The sequence below is a fragment of the Sinocyclocheilus grahami genome, unplaced genomic scaffold (genome assembly GCF_001515645.1).
Source record: "Sinocyclocheilus grahami isolate Dianchi unplaced genomic scaffold, SAMN03320097.WGS_v1.1 scaffold457.1, whole genome shotgun sequence".
In the NCBI taxonomy this organism is placed as follows: Eukaryota; Metazoa; Chordata; class Actinopteri; order Cypriniformes; family Cyprinidae; genus Sinocyclocheilus; species Sinocyclocheilus grahami.
In genome coordinates this window covers 1,182,288-1,199,105 of record NW_015505636.1, presented here as the reverse complement: position 1 = coordinate 1,199,105, position 16,818 = coordinate 1,182,288, and the positions used below count along the sequence as shown (strand labels likewise).

Here is a 16,818-nt window from a genome sequence, read left to right as displayed (position 1 = left end):
AAATGAAATCTAGAATGTAATACAGAATAATTATTTTACTCTTTGTGGTTTTGTGTTAATATATAATTTTGGAGCCACTCAAAGAGACAAATGTTCATGAAGAGCAGGACTTTCCATCATGCCATACTGACGTACACAGCCAGCGTATCTATCCTCCTCCAGACTATGTGTTTCTGTGTGTGAAAATCGGAGAAATGAGGAGATGTATTTTTAGCTGTATATGACTGATCCGGCAGGAAACAGAAAGGAGACGATCTTTAAATACGTGAGGCGCGAGCACTGGGAGTGAGAACAAACCTGTTAAATATGGAAACATGTTGATCTGAACAGCGGGAGAGTGAATCATTACTGCATCTACTGCAGCAGCTCTGATGCCACGAATATATTCTCTGACCTATTTTAACAGATTCTGCTGGAGGTTCAAGAATCACACAGCAGGCCATGTCTAACTACTTTTCCCGAACACAAAAGAAGATATTTTGAAGAATGCTGGTAACCAAACAATTTTGGTGACTATTGACATCCACTGTATGGACAATAAACACTTCTCAATCTTTTGTGTTCAACATAAGAAAGCAACTCATACAGTTTTGGAACGACATGAGGGTGAGTAAATGATGACAGGATGACAGAATTTTCATTTTCTATCCCTTTAATTTGTGTTCCGAAGATAAACAAAGGTCTTACGGGTTTGGAAACGACATGACGGTGAGTAATTAATGACAGAATTTTCATTTTTGGGTGAACTATCCCTTTAAAATAGAAAACTGTTATTTTACATTTTAGTAATATTCCACAGTAATAACATTTTTACTGTATTTGAATTGGTAATAGTCTCTCATAAAAGACTACTTTTAAAAACATTACAAAATGTTGGACCCTAAACTTTTTCAATGGTAGTGTATGTACCTAATGATTTTTGAATGTTTTTTTTTTTTTTGGTGAGACTAAATGAAAAACTATGATGCATAATTTTGAGCAGCTATTAAATTCACATCTGGGCACCATCAATAGAAATCAAACAACGGTGAAGATACACATACATTCATAGAAACTATAGTTTCGAATTTTAGTATGGTTGTCAAATCTGGTGTGAGACCCCCTACGCAGTATATTAAAGGAATGAACAGATTAAACAGATCCCAAAAGGTTACTCAGTGAGTATTTATTATATTCCACCGAGTCTATTATACATACATTGTATGTGTCATTCCACTCTAAATCTAGTGTGTTCATCAGCATGTTGCTTACTCAGGGCTGATCAGCTGCACTGTATAGAAAGGTTGCGGAGAAACATGGTTGATTGTTTAGAAAGCAGGTTGACACAGATCAACTGAGCCCATGAGGCAAACCTATGAAAGGTTCAATCTCAGTGTTCCTCCTCACATTACGATGTCATTGTATTTCCATCTCCCAAGATTACGGTCTTGTATAATAGGTCTAAAATGAGGCAAAACATCACAACTAGGGCAGCCCCTAGAGGTTTGCCTTGCCACTGTATAATGTCTTTCAGTGCATTTCATTTGCAGTTTGCTACTTGCATAATAATCTGAGATATCTAGCAGTCCGACTATGGAAAGATCCCACAGTGATGCTTGTGTGGTATGACGGCAGCTCTCACTCCAGCAGCAGTCTCCTCAATTCCTGCGGGCAGGTGACTGGGAGGGCACAGGTGAAGTTCTCGCATTCGTACGCAGTGGCTTTGCCGTCCTGAGGAACCAGGCTGGAGAGAATATGCAGGAAACCCTCTGTGTTACCATCTGCCAACATCAGGACCTGAAAAAGAGAAAGACAGGGGAAAAAAGAGGGGGAAGGGAAGAAAAAAAAAATAGTCATAACTGTCATGATGACAATTTGGTGAGATGGTGGGAGCAGGAGAGCACAAGTCATATACCTTTACTCTAATGCAAAATGTATGACCCAAAGGGCTCCATATGCTTTCTTGGCTAGTCATAACCCACAATAAAGTACAGGTCAGGGCGATTATGGTGACAGTCTCATCAGTGGTTTATTTCTACAGTCTTTGTTTATATCTGGGACCTCTATTCCCTTGGGGGTTACAGCAAGCCATGGGCAAAGTAGCTTGTATGGGATGAGATGACCCTGACCTGTCCTTGGTCACATTCGCACCTTCAACTCATCAACATAAAAAACTAATTCATACCCCATCAACTACTATCACAATATTACACCTCTGTGTGGTGCGGTTGCTGACCAGGTAATAATCTCAGAAACATCAGCCACCTGAGCACTGTGTGATGAAATTTTATTGCCAAGTTTGAGAATGAAACCTTAATGTTTTAAAATTAAATTTGTTGTGATTTGAAAAATCTGCCAAAAAGCTTTGAGAATAAAGTTGTTACAACAGTAAAAATTTATGTTTTTTAAAAAATAGTCAGAATGTTACACAAATAGTTACACTGTTTTGAGAATTAAGTTGAAATGTTACACAAATAATGTTGTAATGTTTTGAAAGTCATTATGTTCAGAGAATTAAGTTGTAAGGTTATGAGAAAAATGTTTTGAGAAATAAGCTTTAGTGTTACAAGAATAAAGATACAATGTTTTGAAATATTCATAAGTCTGAGAATGGCAAAAACAGTTTTAGTAATGTTTAGAAAAAGTCAATGTTATGAGAATTAAATTAATAAAGACAAAATTAGGAAATTAGAGGCATGGAAATAAAGTATAAAGAAATATTCTTAGATCATTATAATGGCAAAAATCATAATGATAAACAAGTTTGTTAGTAAGGCTTTGAAAAATAAGTTGTAATATTTTTTAGAAAACAGTCAATATTCCAAGAATAAAATCATAAAATTAAGAGATTAAAGGTTTGTGAAAGTTTCAATAATGTTAAGAACAAAGTTTGTTGTAATGTTTAAAAATAAAGTCATAATGAGAATGAAGTTGCAATGTTTTGACAATACAGTCATAATAATGGATGGATGTGAAGGATTTTGGTAAATCATACTTTCTGACAAAAAATAGTTTATATTATAATGCTACAAATATATTTTTTTTATTTGGACTTTGTTCTCAAAATATTAAGACTTTGATTTCATAATATTAAAACGCCTGTTACAAGATTATTCTCCAAAAAGTACATGACTGTATTTTTAAAATGTAAATTTTTTAAATATTAAATCAAAAGCATTAAAAGCCATTGCAGCGCTGTGCAATAAAGCTTGCGCCTTTATAATTCAATTCAATTGATCCATGCAGACTGTAGCATCACACCCCTCCCGCTCCTTCACCTCTCTCACAGGGGGGAAAGTCTGAAATAACTCAATCAGGGCCATGTCCAGTCAGGGGGCTGACGGCACAGCAGCAGGGGAGGACACTGTGGTAGCTACACTATTCTGCCTCCTGTAGCAGAGAAGAAAAAACCTTTAACTGAACAATACCACAGCAGGATGGGAGACAGTGAAGAGAGAAAAGCAAGAGGCTGAGCAGCCCAGTGGCCAAGAGTTACCGAAGGGGAAAGGATGAAAGAGTAAATACTTTTCCTCAGTGAGACGATTTTACTGCCAAGCCCAAAGCTCAGTGAAATCCAGGAGGAGGGCACAGGAAAGGACTCTGAATGTGACAGAGGTTAAGTCTTAGGACAGCTCTTGAGGCTCAGTTTAGAGCCAGCTTTTTGGAGGGTATTCCAGGAGAGCCAGACATTCTCTCCGCTTTCTGGTTTTGACGCACTCTTGTGTAATTTTTTGACAGGCATGGTTAACAACTCAACTCTGCAAAACCTGTCCCTGGACTTCTAAGCACAATATATTGTTACTGTCTGTTTGCGAGGATCTTCCTTTTATTGCATCTCAGGGCCCGAGACAATTCCGCATCATTACTTTCCCGCTAGCAGCCTGGCAAGGCTTTCTGTCATATTTGTCGTGACCTCACGCAGGCTGTCTCCAGACTGACTCAAAGAACTGTGACAGTCCACTGAGGTAACATATAAAAAATGACAAGCAGACAAAACATAAACTGAAAAGATGCATGAGGCCTGGGGTTAAGCAAAGCCTGGACTTGCTCACAGTTCATTTGCAAAGTTTGTTGTAATACTGCGGAGTGTTTCAAACCAAACTCAATAATTCTCAGTTTAAAACTCCCAGCATTTTTGTGCCTATAGCTAAAATACAATTTACAGAATAAAGTTCCATCATTCTGAAGTCGTTTTTTTTTTATCAGTTTTTGGTTAAATGCTTAAAGGGCACCTATTATACAAAATCCACTTTTACATGGTGTTTGGACATAAATGTGTGTTGGCAGTGTTTGAACACAACCACAATGATAAAAAAAAATCCACTTACTCCTAATTTTTAATCCCCATTAAACCAAATCAGTCTCACTAGGCCTGCCATTTTGATTCTCTAAGCAATGTGACATCACATTGCTTAGGCCCCACCCACGGCCTGGATTGCCATAGCTTCTACCCTCAGCCGTTGTACACTGTACTCCATTTTCTCCGCACACGAGCAGCTGTAAAGTCAACAATGTCTCGTAAGCAATCCCAGTGCTCTGTGTTTGGATGTAAGACTAAACATGAGTTTTCATTTTCACCCAACAATCGACGTGCTGTCCATTTGGTGGCACTAGCAAACACGTCCTCCCTGTGCTGTCGAGTCGACAGGTTAGCACGACGCAAGCTCTGTAACATCGTGCCATTTCGTCCCACTTTCGTTGTGTTTGGTTTCCCATATGTACGGCTGAACACCGGTTTTCTCGCACATGTCATGTTGCTTCTACTGGCTGTTTATTGCTGTAGGTATGCAAAGCAGAGATGTATACGCCACGCCCTCTTCTGGAGACGGAGTGGGAATATGCAGGTCATTTGCATTTAAAGTGAAACACACCAAAACAGCTCTTTGGTGGACATGCCCCAAAAATGAAATTTTCCAGATGTTATAATAAATGATCTGTGGGGTATTTTAAGCTGAAACTTAATACTTATACACATTCTGGGGACACCAAAGACCAATATTACATCTTGTAAAAAGGGGCAGAGTTTAGCCCCATCTTGTCCCATACCATACCTGTCTAGAAGATTCTAGCTACTTGATTAGCTGGTTCAGGTGTGTTTGGAGCTAAACTCTGAAGGGCAGTGACCCTTCCAGGAGCAGAATTGGACAACCCTGGCCTAAAACATAAGCTCAGTATATTTTCTTATTTTATTCTACAACACAAATTAAATTAGGAATACTTGCTTTTACTTGCCCTGAAAAAGGCAGTTGCTAGCAAGTGGCAAAATGGGACTACAGAGATTGTTGGGGACATTGTAGTGAGAAAATGTAGTGCGAGACATGTTTTTGTCCATCGGGAATTAATTGGATTGTTTGTTGTTGTTTGTTAATCAGTTGTTGCTGTTTGCTAATTGCTGCAATCTCATGTGAGTGACAAATTGCTGGAGGGAAGACACTATTGCCCAGCCCTTGCACCAGTGCATGGAATGGTCACTTTTGATTTAGTGACTTCAAGGCTGAACAATCTGCATCAAGCATCAAGATGCTGATGACTAAAGTGATGTTCCTTTGGTTATTTTGAAGTGAGGCAGAAGAATTCCATGCTCTGGAAAGCTTTGAGTGAACTTGTGCATCTTAAATTAACCTACTTAAGGCCCTATTTACACCTGGTTTTAAGATGTGTTTTGGTTGACTGGATCACAAATAGACGAGGTAGACACATTCCCATTTCCACATAGTGTTTTAATCCAGCTCTTTTGTCCGCTTTTGCCCACTTCTGTCCTAATTTTTTCGAAGGGAGGGTCTATGGGCGGGTGAGGGTCTATGGATTTTTCAGATCTTTCGATGTAATGGACGAAATTCGGATTGAGGAATGGAAAATGAGATGACAGGAAAAATTGTGCTTGCTACGTTTTTTGGGGTTTTTTTGGTCTCCAAACCAAACATACCAAATGAACTTAACACCAGCTGGCAAAATCTGAGAGAGTCTGCAGATTTTGGGCTGTTAGAGTTGACCGTTTTCACAGAAAAATTGCATATATGATGGCCACAATTTTTACAGTTAGAGGATATCAAACATGAATTATATTTTGAGCTGATTTTAGAATGCTTATTGTTTTCAAATGCCATTTGTCTCTTTGTTTCTCTTGAGTTTTTGTGTTCGGAACAACTTAAAGTGTGTTAGTGTGTGATCCTTATGTGACGACCCTGAGTCTTCTCCGGATCCTATCGGGCAAAATGTGGCAGTTTTTATGTTGTGGCTTTAAAACGAGCTGGTCGTAACACTTAGTTGATCAGCGTGTGATCCTCTTTAACCATTTACAAAAGTCAGCAAGTGTATGATGCCTAGTGTTTTAAAAAGTCATGTAGTGTATTCCCTCATTAACTGCTACACCTTTTCTCATTTCTGTCTACTGCTCCTATATTTACAATGTATACTCACACCTAGTGCCACTTTTTTTGGTAGTACTGCCCGTTTTCTGACAGCAATATTAATGTTGTTTATCTTGTTACCTGATGTTTAGTCTGAGCCCCTATTTTAGCCAGTAGTCTCACGTCTTTGGATTAGTCTGGTAGTGTTTTGTCCTGATGGCTCTGCTGGTGTTGTTTGGATTACATCTCAACTTCTGTGTTTTGTGCTTTTGCTACAAACCCTACCGCACATGAATCCATCTCTTACTCCTCTGTTTTTCTGATTCACAAATTCCCATGAGCTAAGCCGTGATTCCATCCCAGCTAGCATGCACTGATATCCTTCTTCCAGACTGTCAGCTCCTACCTACTCTCACCTAAACACACACTCAACATCAGGCACAAACACAGGCACACACACAAACAGTTGATTAGTCTGGGGAATTTCATCAGCTTCTTCTCCTGGCAGGATGGAGCCTCTCTAGAGAGCTTGAGGCTGTCAGCGCACACAAGTGGAGCACACAGCCATTAGTCATTTAATTATCTGCCGTAAGTTTATTTCGTGGTTGGAGAGGAATGGAGCATCATGACCTCATTGATTCTGGTGTCTTCGTCTACTTCCCTCAAAGGTAAAGGCCACTGTACAGAATAAGTAGGTGGAGTGTAATGTATTGTAAGTGTTTCTGCGACAGATACGATGATAAAACATCAATGAGAGTTTTTCATGTTTTGATTAAACATAAATTATCATACAATGTTGTATCTGATTAATATGTTGAATCATGAAATTAGTAAGAAAGAAAGAAAACACTGGTATGGATTAAAAAATGGAAGGTGAAAATAGGAGTTTTAGTCAGTGAAATTGATCAAAATGAATGAATTTGACATGACAAAATATTGACTAAATTTCGAACTAAACTAAATCAAACATACAAACACACACAACTGTCAAAACAAAGAGCTGTAAAAAATAAAAATAAAAGAATGTAAAAATTAAAAATGCTAATGCAATATTGAAAAACTGTATAATTTTTTTTAATTTGCCTCTTTCCCAAAAAGACTCATGGCTGTATTCGATCAAAAGGGTGCTTCTACTAAATACTGAGCAAAGGGTCTGAATACTTAGGACCATGTGATATTTCAGTTTTTCTTTTTTAATAAATCTGCAAAAATGTCAACAATTCTGTGTTTTTCTGTCAATATGGGGTGCTGTGTGTACATTAATGAGGAAAAAAAAATAACTTAAATGATTTTAGCAAATGGCTGCAATATAACAAAGAGTGAAAAATTTAAGGGGGTCTGAATACTTTCCGTACCCACTGTATATATATATATAAATTAAATATGAAATATTGACAAATTTAGAATTTTTGTCAAAAATATATGTAAAAGAAATGTAAACCAAAATAACTAATAATGTGGGAGAAAAAAAAATTATTAATTAAAAATTAAAATGAAATATTGACAAAACTTTTAATTTTTTATAAAAAATATTAAAACAAAAAATGTAAAACAAAAATAGCAATACTAATGTTGGGGAGATAAAACAGAAAAAATTAACTTTAAAAAAACTTAAAAATTACTGTATACATTTAAAAGATATGTTGGTCAAAAATGACCAAAAAACATATATAAAAAAATAAATAAATAAAAATGAAATAAATGAATAGAATGACGAAATGCTGACAAAATTTACGATATAAGCTGATATTTTTTATTTATTTTTTTTAAGATGGAAACTGTTTTCAGAACTATCCGTAAATATGTGGACAAGGCCTAAGATCTGCTTCACCTCACAACCACAATCAGCAAAGTTACACTCAACAGATAAGGAAGCAATGCGACAGGGAGAAGCATCTATTTCCAGCATGCCCACAACTCAAAGTGAGCAAAAAAGTGTGAAAAGGGCAACCACCTAAGCAGAGAACATTTTCTTCTTTTCTATTTATCTGATCTACCGCATGACCTCTGCAGACTCTGCTCTTCTGGTTTGAGTGCCTGTGATCCTGTGGAGGATTTAATAATGTTAAGGGTTGACTATTCCTGCAAGGTTGATGCATAGGTCGGTCTACGCTTACATCAAGATTAACTCGTGAGATGGTCAAAGCATCTCTGACCCTGACTCACAAGGTGTCCAGATCCCAAATGGGCAATACACAGGGCGAGCATAAATCCGACTGCACCATTTTTAAAAACGGCTAAGCTAGCTGAAAATGAAGAATGTTGGCTTGTCCGTCTAAACCCCCTTTCCTATTAAAGCACTCAGGTCTCTCTTGGGTTGCTCATTAAAGCTTGTCAGGGATTCATCCGGTGGCAAAGAAACTCTAAAGTGACAATTTCCCATGAGGTGGAGTACCTGCGGAAATACTCTCATAAGGAGGATAAAAGACTTGCAAGGTATTTTAATTGTCTGACTGTAGGCTTAGGCTAAAAGTCTCTCTCTGAGGTTTTTCCAGGGTGATTTCAGGTAATCGTATCATCAAGTTCTCAACTTAGTTTAGGAAAGTGAACGGAAATGGAAGTCTCTTGCACTGTGGACAATAACGTTATACAATTTCCTCCAGAAGGTGCATATTATCAAGTCTTTCACTAAGCATTTTAAGTTAAAAGGATTGATTTGGAAAGCGATATACAAAAAATGATTTTCTTCTACTTTTTCTATGCTTTCGGAGGAAGTAACAGTAGCAAATGAATTTGATTTATTACTTCTAAAAGCTTTTTGTGGACTTTTCACACCTGCTTCAGAGCATGTCAAAAGGAGGAAATGAGAGACTAAAGTAAATAATTTCTCGTTATGATGCTGATTAACACAGACAAAGACCTTGTTTAATCTGAGTGCAGTTGATTTAAGGAAGACGGACAAAGACACGGCTAGACTAAAACATCGCATTCCCTCAGGGGCCATCTCTCTCATGGCTGGCCACAAGGTTATTTCATAGGCTCGTGCTGTCTAGTGTGTTAAATGCAGAGAGCTGGTGACATATGACAGCTGCTGACACGCTGAGCCTCTAACACTGCTCTGAGATCAGGACAAAAAACTACTGAACACAGCCTGTAACTGCTAAATAGTCATAATGTGCAATAAGATTTTGAAATCAACCTTGAATTGTTCCCTTTGCTTAAAATTGGCATGAAACAATACATTTATTTTATACTAAGTAGTTCAAATCTATGAACATATTTACAGACATTTCGCTCGAGACTTACTGATAAAATAAATTAGAATTAAACTTTAATTGGAGTACTACTTGTGTGCAATGCCTAAAATGTCTCTATTGATGAGGATGTATGATCTTTGAATAATATCGGTCTCTAAATGTAGCAGGTGTGTATTTAGGAAATTATTTTGTAATTCCACTTGCCAGGACCATATTTGGGGTTTCCTGCCGCCATGCTGACTTGGGGGGTTGGCGCACTTTGCTGCTTCCCAGTCTGCATGAGACGTCACAGCGTTAGGTCACACAAGTTTTTGCAGTGATTCAATTAGGGCCGTATTTCATGTAACAGATGAATTCACATGAGATATCTGTATGATTGTGATCTAAAGACCCTATGTGATGCACACTCAGATGTTTCATTGATTATTTTTCTTTACTTAAGTTTCTTTTTAATATCTGTAATTTTCTCTTTCACAGTGCGTCGTGCATTGCTGCCGCACGTTTGTTTATATGCTGCACGAGTCCTCATATATATTCGTTTGTGTTATCCAGGTACATGCTTTATTGTTATATGTTCTTAAAATGTGTTTTTGTGAAAGTATATTGCCCCAGTCTGCATGAGACGTCACAGCGTTAGGTCACACAAGTTTTTGCAGTGATTCAATTAGGGCCGTATTTCATGTAACAGATGAATTCACATGAGATATCTGTATGATTGTGATCTAAAGACCCTATGTGATGCACACTCAGATGTTTCATTGATTATTTTTCTTTACTTAAGTTTCTTTTTAATATCTGTAATTTTCTCTTTCACAGTGCGTCGTGCATTGCTGCCGCACGTTTGGTTATATGCTGCACGAGTCCTCATATATATTCGTTTGTGTTATCCAGGTACATGCTTTATTGTTATATGTTCTTAAAATGTGTTTTTGTGAAAGTATATTGCCCCAGTCTGCATGAGATGTCACAGCGCGTCGTGCATTGCTGCCGTACGCTGGTTTATATGCTGCACAAGTCCTCATATATATTCGTTTGTGTTATCCAGAATAAATGAGGACCTGATGGAAAGGATTTTCGCAGTCTGTCTTTTGTTTCGACACAATGCAGAAAACACACCGCTACAACTGGTGCCTCGACCGTTGCTTCACTCTTCGTGGGACCCATGCTACATGTGAGTGGAGGCGTGACTGGGGGATAGGACCGCTGCAACGTGACTGAGAGGTTCGCCATTTGTACATATAAACTGTGAACAGGATACCTGATTCGTGAAAACTTTTTTAGTATTTAGTGGTCATTCTTCAAAAGGACTTTAAATACTATCTTGAGATATTTTAGAGTGTTCACCGCTGGAATTCTAAATTATATTGTAAGTCAATTACAAGAAGTATTGTGATTTGAATAGCTGATTCTGATATGGAGGGTTTTAATATTCAGAACAGTATGGGAAGAGGGAGAGGGGTACTGAGGTTTGCTCATACACATCAGATTGGCGGGGCTGATAAAATAGGTCCACTTTTCTCAACCCCTATTCACACAAGAAGTGTTGATGTGCAGACACCTATTGTGTCTCAGTCGTGTGCTGTTTCTGATGATTCTGTTCAATTATCTGATTTAAATGCTGTGCCGGTGAACCTGATTAATGACAGATAGGCAGCAGCATTGGCCAGAACATAGTCACCTGTCTTGAATCTGGGATTTTTGGCCAAAACAAACAAAGTGATTCAACTTTCAATATGAGTGAACTGTCAAAAGTTAACTTGGTTGTTAAGCATGATGCCAATGAGCCTCCATATTTCAGAGGTGATGGGGAGGAGAACATTTATGTTGATGAGTGGGTGGAGAGTGTAAAAGTGTACTCGAGGAAGCCTGAAGTGCCCTTGAAAGACAAAGCTGACAAAGTACTGACTAAGTTGCAAAGGCAGAGCATGTGATGTGGTGAAGGTTGGACTGAGAAGTAACCCATTGATCGACCTCAGTAAGGGTCCAAAGCCAGTTTTTGACCTGCTCAAACAACATTGTAGTGACACTGAGTATTCGTGCATGCCTTTGGCAGATTTTTACACCACATTGCCATTGCAAAACGAGAAGCCATTCGACTATTGGATTAGGCTGCACAATGCTATTGACATTGCTGGGGAAGGACTGAAGAGACAGGGAAAAACTCTAGATGACCCCTTTCGTGAAGTTACAGTAATGTTTATCAGGAACTGTCCTGATCCAGAGCTGTCTCTTATATTCAAGTGTAAGCCACTGCATGAATGGACTGCAGCTGATGTGCAGGTTAGACTGGATGAGTATCAAAGGGAGAATAAGCTTCAACAACGCAAGTCTAATGCACATGTGAGTGGCATTGTGTGCCATACTCAAGTCAACGAATGTTTTATGTGCCCACAGTCGTGGTTTAGAGACAGCTGCTGTGATAACTCCATCCCAGGTGAATGAGCAGTCTACTGAGGATCAGTCTGTGAGTTGAGTCATCAGTCTTTTAGAACGAGTTTTGGATCAGGGATCTTGTCAGCAGACGAAAAGAGTGTTCAGACCTCAGCATAAAGGAAGGAGTGCTGTACCCAAACAAAATGCAAGTCATGATACTTTTTCACACTGTTGAATAAACCGTCTGTGCTTTAACTGTCATGCCTCTGGCCACAGAGCATCAGCTTGCTCTGCGGGGACTGCCAACAAACCACAACTTCAACAGAGTAGTCCTGACTCTGGTCAGCAGGGAAACTAGATGGCCCACATGAGGAGGGGACTAGTGGAGGGCCATGTGTAATGTCCCCTGACAGCGAGGATATTGATTTGGAATCTGTTTATTCTGACTTTTGCAGTAGTGTTGATGACAAGACAAAAGTGATTTTTCAAAATGTGCAGAGACTTAACACAAATGATGACTTGTTATTTACTGATGTCTTGGTACAGGATGTTGTTTTGCTTCGAGGAATGCTTTATAGTGGGTCTATAGCCTGTACTATGAGATCTCATGCCCTGTCAAAACTCATAGAAGCAAATGCACTTTCCTCAGATGACGTAGCCCCAACAATGCTCACACTGATTGGCTGTGGTGGTCAAAAAACAAGCCCACTGGGAGTATGTGACGTCCAGATGAAAGTATTCAACTGCTCCTTCTCTGTACCTGCCTTAATTGTTGATGGGCAAAATGTTGACCTAATTTCGGGAAGTAATGTCATAAAACATCTCATTCATGACATGAACGTATCCGGCAATTTCTGGGGGAAGGTATCTGACTCACGAGGCAAAGATCCTGATACAGGTGCTTTGATGCAACTCTTGTGCAATGTTGAGTCATGGAAAGGAACGGATCCCCCTACAAAAGTAGGAACTGTAAAACTGAAGCATGCTGTCACTTTGGAACCCATGAAAGAACATATAGTGTGGGGAAAGTTGTTCAGTGACAAAACCCTTTCTGCGAGCAGTACAGTCGTTGTGGAGCCTAGCACAGCATGCGCTGCACCAAGAAATGTGTTGGTGGGCAGGATAGTAGTGTCTTTATAGGGTGATGGCAGTACTCCAGTTAAAGTTATCAACCCATCGAACAAGCCTATCTGTCTAAGACGCAACTGCAAACTGGCTGATGTTTACACCTGCATGGCGCTTGAAGATTTTGATGTTGACTGTCTTGATATGTCATTTCAACAGGTGAAAGATCTGCAGTGTAATGAAGTGAACACTGAAAGATCGGCAAATTGCAGCAGTAAACTGTGCGAGATGGAGAGACAACCCTACATGCCGCATGGTCTTACTAGCTCAGCACTGTCTAGCCAGGGGCTCCAAGATATCGACATTGACTCAAACTCTTTGACACCTTACTGGAGAGGGAAGTTAGTTGAACTGTTGGTTAACCCTTTGGGGTCGACAAACGTTTTGTGGTATCTTCTCCTGATAACACCGAAAAGAACTTAAATTACACTTTCAGTTTTGATCTTACAGATAAGAGCAATACATCAATCGAATCTGTAAATGGTTTACTTTTATTTGTATACACAACAAAACAACAAAACTTTGTGCATTTATAAAATAAAGAAAACAAACAGGGTGCCCTGTCTGCCACCTTGGTCTACGTGATCTTCATTTAGAAATGCGTCATTAAAATGAACTGTAACTCAGCAAATACTCAACAAAGAGACATGAGAGATATATTTATAGAAAGTTTGACATGTCTACTTTTAAACTAAGCAAGTCTTATCAAAAGCAAATATTCTGTGATAAAGTAATCCATATGAAACCAACGCGATGTCCTGTCTTTCACGTCTCCCTTCATTATATCTAATGCGACCACGCCCACACGCTGAGCGCGCTATAGATATTATAATCGTCCACGTGAAGCGCATGGCGTGTAAATGCCCACATCATAGCAAACAAAGCAGCAAGACCTCAAGTTTTTTTTATTTTACTGTTCGCGTCGTGCTGAGAGGAATAAGACAGAATTCACCTCAAGAAGCTTTGGATTACCTCAGGAAAAAACAATGCAGCGGCTTGTTCCAGCAGGGATCATAAACATGAGTAAGTCTTTTTTTAGTAACCTAGTTGTATTAGTTTTCCAAACTATAATTCCTGACTAAATGTATAATCAAGTGAAACATTATGAAGTTTCATTCACAGCATCTAAATGTCTCACGATGCCAGGATGTTTTTTTTAATGTTCTATAACACAGACAGAAATACGATATAAAAGTAATATGAGTTATGTTACTAGCCTAATGTCAGTAAGAATTATTAGTCAAAACTTTACTGTGATAGGATATTCTCTGTTCACGAATATAGCCATATATGCTTATAACTATAGTTTTTGGATTGTATAGGCCTACATACAAAGCATGCTTGTGTTTATGAATGTAACTAAGCTTCTGTTCATGAATATCTGCTCTGGTGTAAATATTTTGAATGTGTTATACCCGTGTCTTATGGAGTAATGATGCTGAAATGTTTGAAACTGTTTAAATTTTAGTTTGGGACTGTGGCTGCATCACCGCCATCTTGCACAAGAAAGGCACACGCATGTTGTTCAGTTTTGAGTTTGCAGGAAAATCATACTGAGTAAGTGCGCAGTATAGTAATTGTAATTTTATTATTCCTAGAATATGTGGTAATATTATTTGTGGTTGATAGTGTTAAAATGTAAGAATTGGCATTATGTTTTCTCATGAAGTATGCATACTATACTAAGGTACTGTGGGGAATACACCACTCTTGAATTCACCTGCATCTCTCATAGGAAGGGGACACTAGTTCAGTTTTCAACTCCGTTCAGAATCTTAGAGTAAGTGTGCATTCACTATTTTACAGATGTTACTTTCATTTGATTTTTTTACTGCATGGTAAAATATGTTTGCTATGTGGTAATTATTACTAGTATCAGTGAACATCACAATAATGTTAATAATGTAGTTTGTGTAAACAGCATGCTTACTTTTTATTTCAGATGTGAGAATAACAAAAGAACCTGTTGCAAAGAGAGCCAAAGCAAATAAGCAACTCGGTCATGGAAAACAGAGTCTGATGTTGACATGTTCCACAGGCTATGAGATTCCTGCCCGCACAAGAACCTGGACCACAGCTAAGACCATGTGATGCACACACTCCCAAAATGATGTGATAGTTATATATATTCTAAATAAACTACAAACAAAAAATAGATACATTTATTTTTTCCTCATATTCTTTCTTGTAGAATGATGCAGGTCTTTGTCTTCTCAGGTGTGAATCACAGCATTATCCATGACCATTCACGCCCCCTCGCATATTCCTTTTCTACACAAAATGTGTCTTAGAAAATGTAAATCAATATATTGTTTTCTGTGAGTGAGTAAACAAGATGTCTGTTGACGCTTCTAGTAATGGACTGTTGACGCTCCTAGTAATGGACATAGCCTTTGCTAGCAAGTCACTTAATTATGACCAATCTAAATATCCAGCACACAAGCTAGACTTTTTTGCCCTCAAATGGGCAGTCTGTGACAAATTTAGTCACTGGCTCAGGGGTCAGCAGTTCTCTGTGTGGACAGACAACAACCCACTGACCTACATTCTTATGAAGCCCAAGTTGGATGCATGCGAACAGAGATGGGTCGCAAAGCTTACTCCATATAATTTCGACATCAAATACATCCCAGGGCCTAAGAATGTAGCTGCGGATGCCCTTAGCCATGAACCGTTTGTGCGACCCTGTGTGTTCCACCGACTTACCAGAGTGCCCTATGGTGCTCTTTTGGAGGAGTCTCAAGAAGTGAATCCAGAGAATGTCCAAGATGTGTTCCGCTGGTCATGTCACCCTTTCGAGAAACAAGCACAAGAAAAGCCCTGTTCAGATATTGAAGTGAATCATGTTTTCACTGAGAAATCTTTTGTCTCTCAGGAGGACGTTTCTGCCATTTTGAGCAGCAGTAGGCAACAGGAAAATCATGTTCGACCATATGCTTACCTGCTGCCACAGTTGATTGGGTCGATAATTCCATCTCAGCTATTGGATCATCCAATATTGTCAAGGCAGGAGCTGACAGAATTACAACATGCTGATCCTGTTCTGAGCAGAGTGTTTTATTTTGTGGAAGTGTAGGCCATCTAGGAGGGGGCAGAGCAAGGAATCACCTAGCGTGCTTCAGTTTCTGAGACACTGGAACAAACTTTCAGTCAGAATGGGCTTATTATATCGTGTGTCCAAGGATGTCGTCACAAAGAATAAGACATTTCAGTTTATTGTGCCTGCTGCCCTTCGAGATAAAGTGCTTAAGGGAGTACATGATGAAGCTGGACACCAGGGTCAACACAGGACACTCTACCTCACCAGACGTCGGTTCTACTGGCAAGGAATGGAAAAAGATGTGAAACAGTATGTGCGATGCTGCAGAAGATGTGTTGTCAGTAAGTCACCAGAGCCTGAGGCAAGAGCTCCACTTGAGAGTATTAGGACATCAAGGCCTCTTGAGCTGGTTTGTGTAGATTTTTGGTCTGCCGAAGACTCATCTAATAAGTCTCTGGATGTCTTGGTCGTGACAGACCATTTTACCAAGCTGTCTCAGGCTTACCTCTGTCCTAACCAATCAGCAAAGGCGGTAGCAAAACAGCTATGGGACAACTTTTTCTGCATCTACGGCTTTCCTGAGCGAGTACATTCTGACCAGGGAGCCAATTTTGAAAGCAGCCTGATTTCTGAAATGCTTCAGCTTGCAGGTGTTCAAAAATCCCATACGACTCCTTACCACCCGATGGGTAACGGGGCTGTCGAGAGATTTAACCGCACGTTAGGCAACATGATTCGTGCCTTACCACCTAAA

General features: G+C 39.0%; 1 pseudogene; it reads right to left on the bottom strand.

Annotated features, from left to right (window-relative positions):
- Positions 1-1,539: 1,539 nt before the first annotated feature.
- Positions 1,540-16,818, bottom strand: part of LOC107552732 (spermatogenesis-associated protein 20-like) — a 78,483-nt pseudogene continuing 63,204 nt past the window's right edge.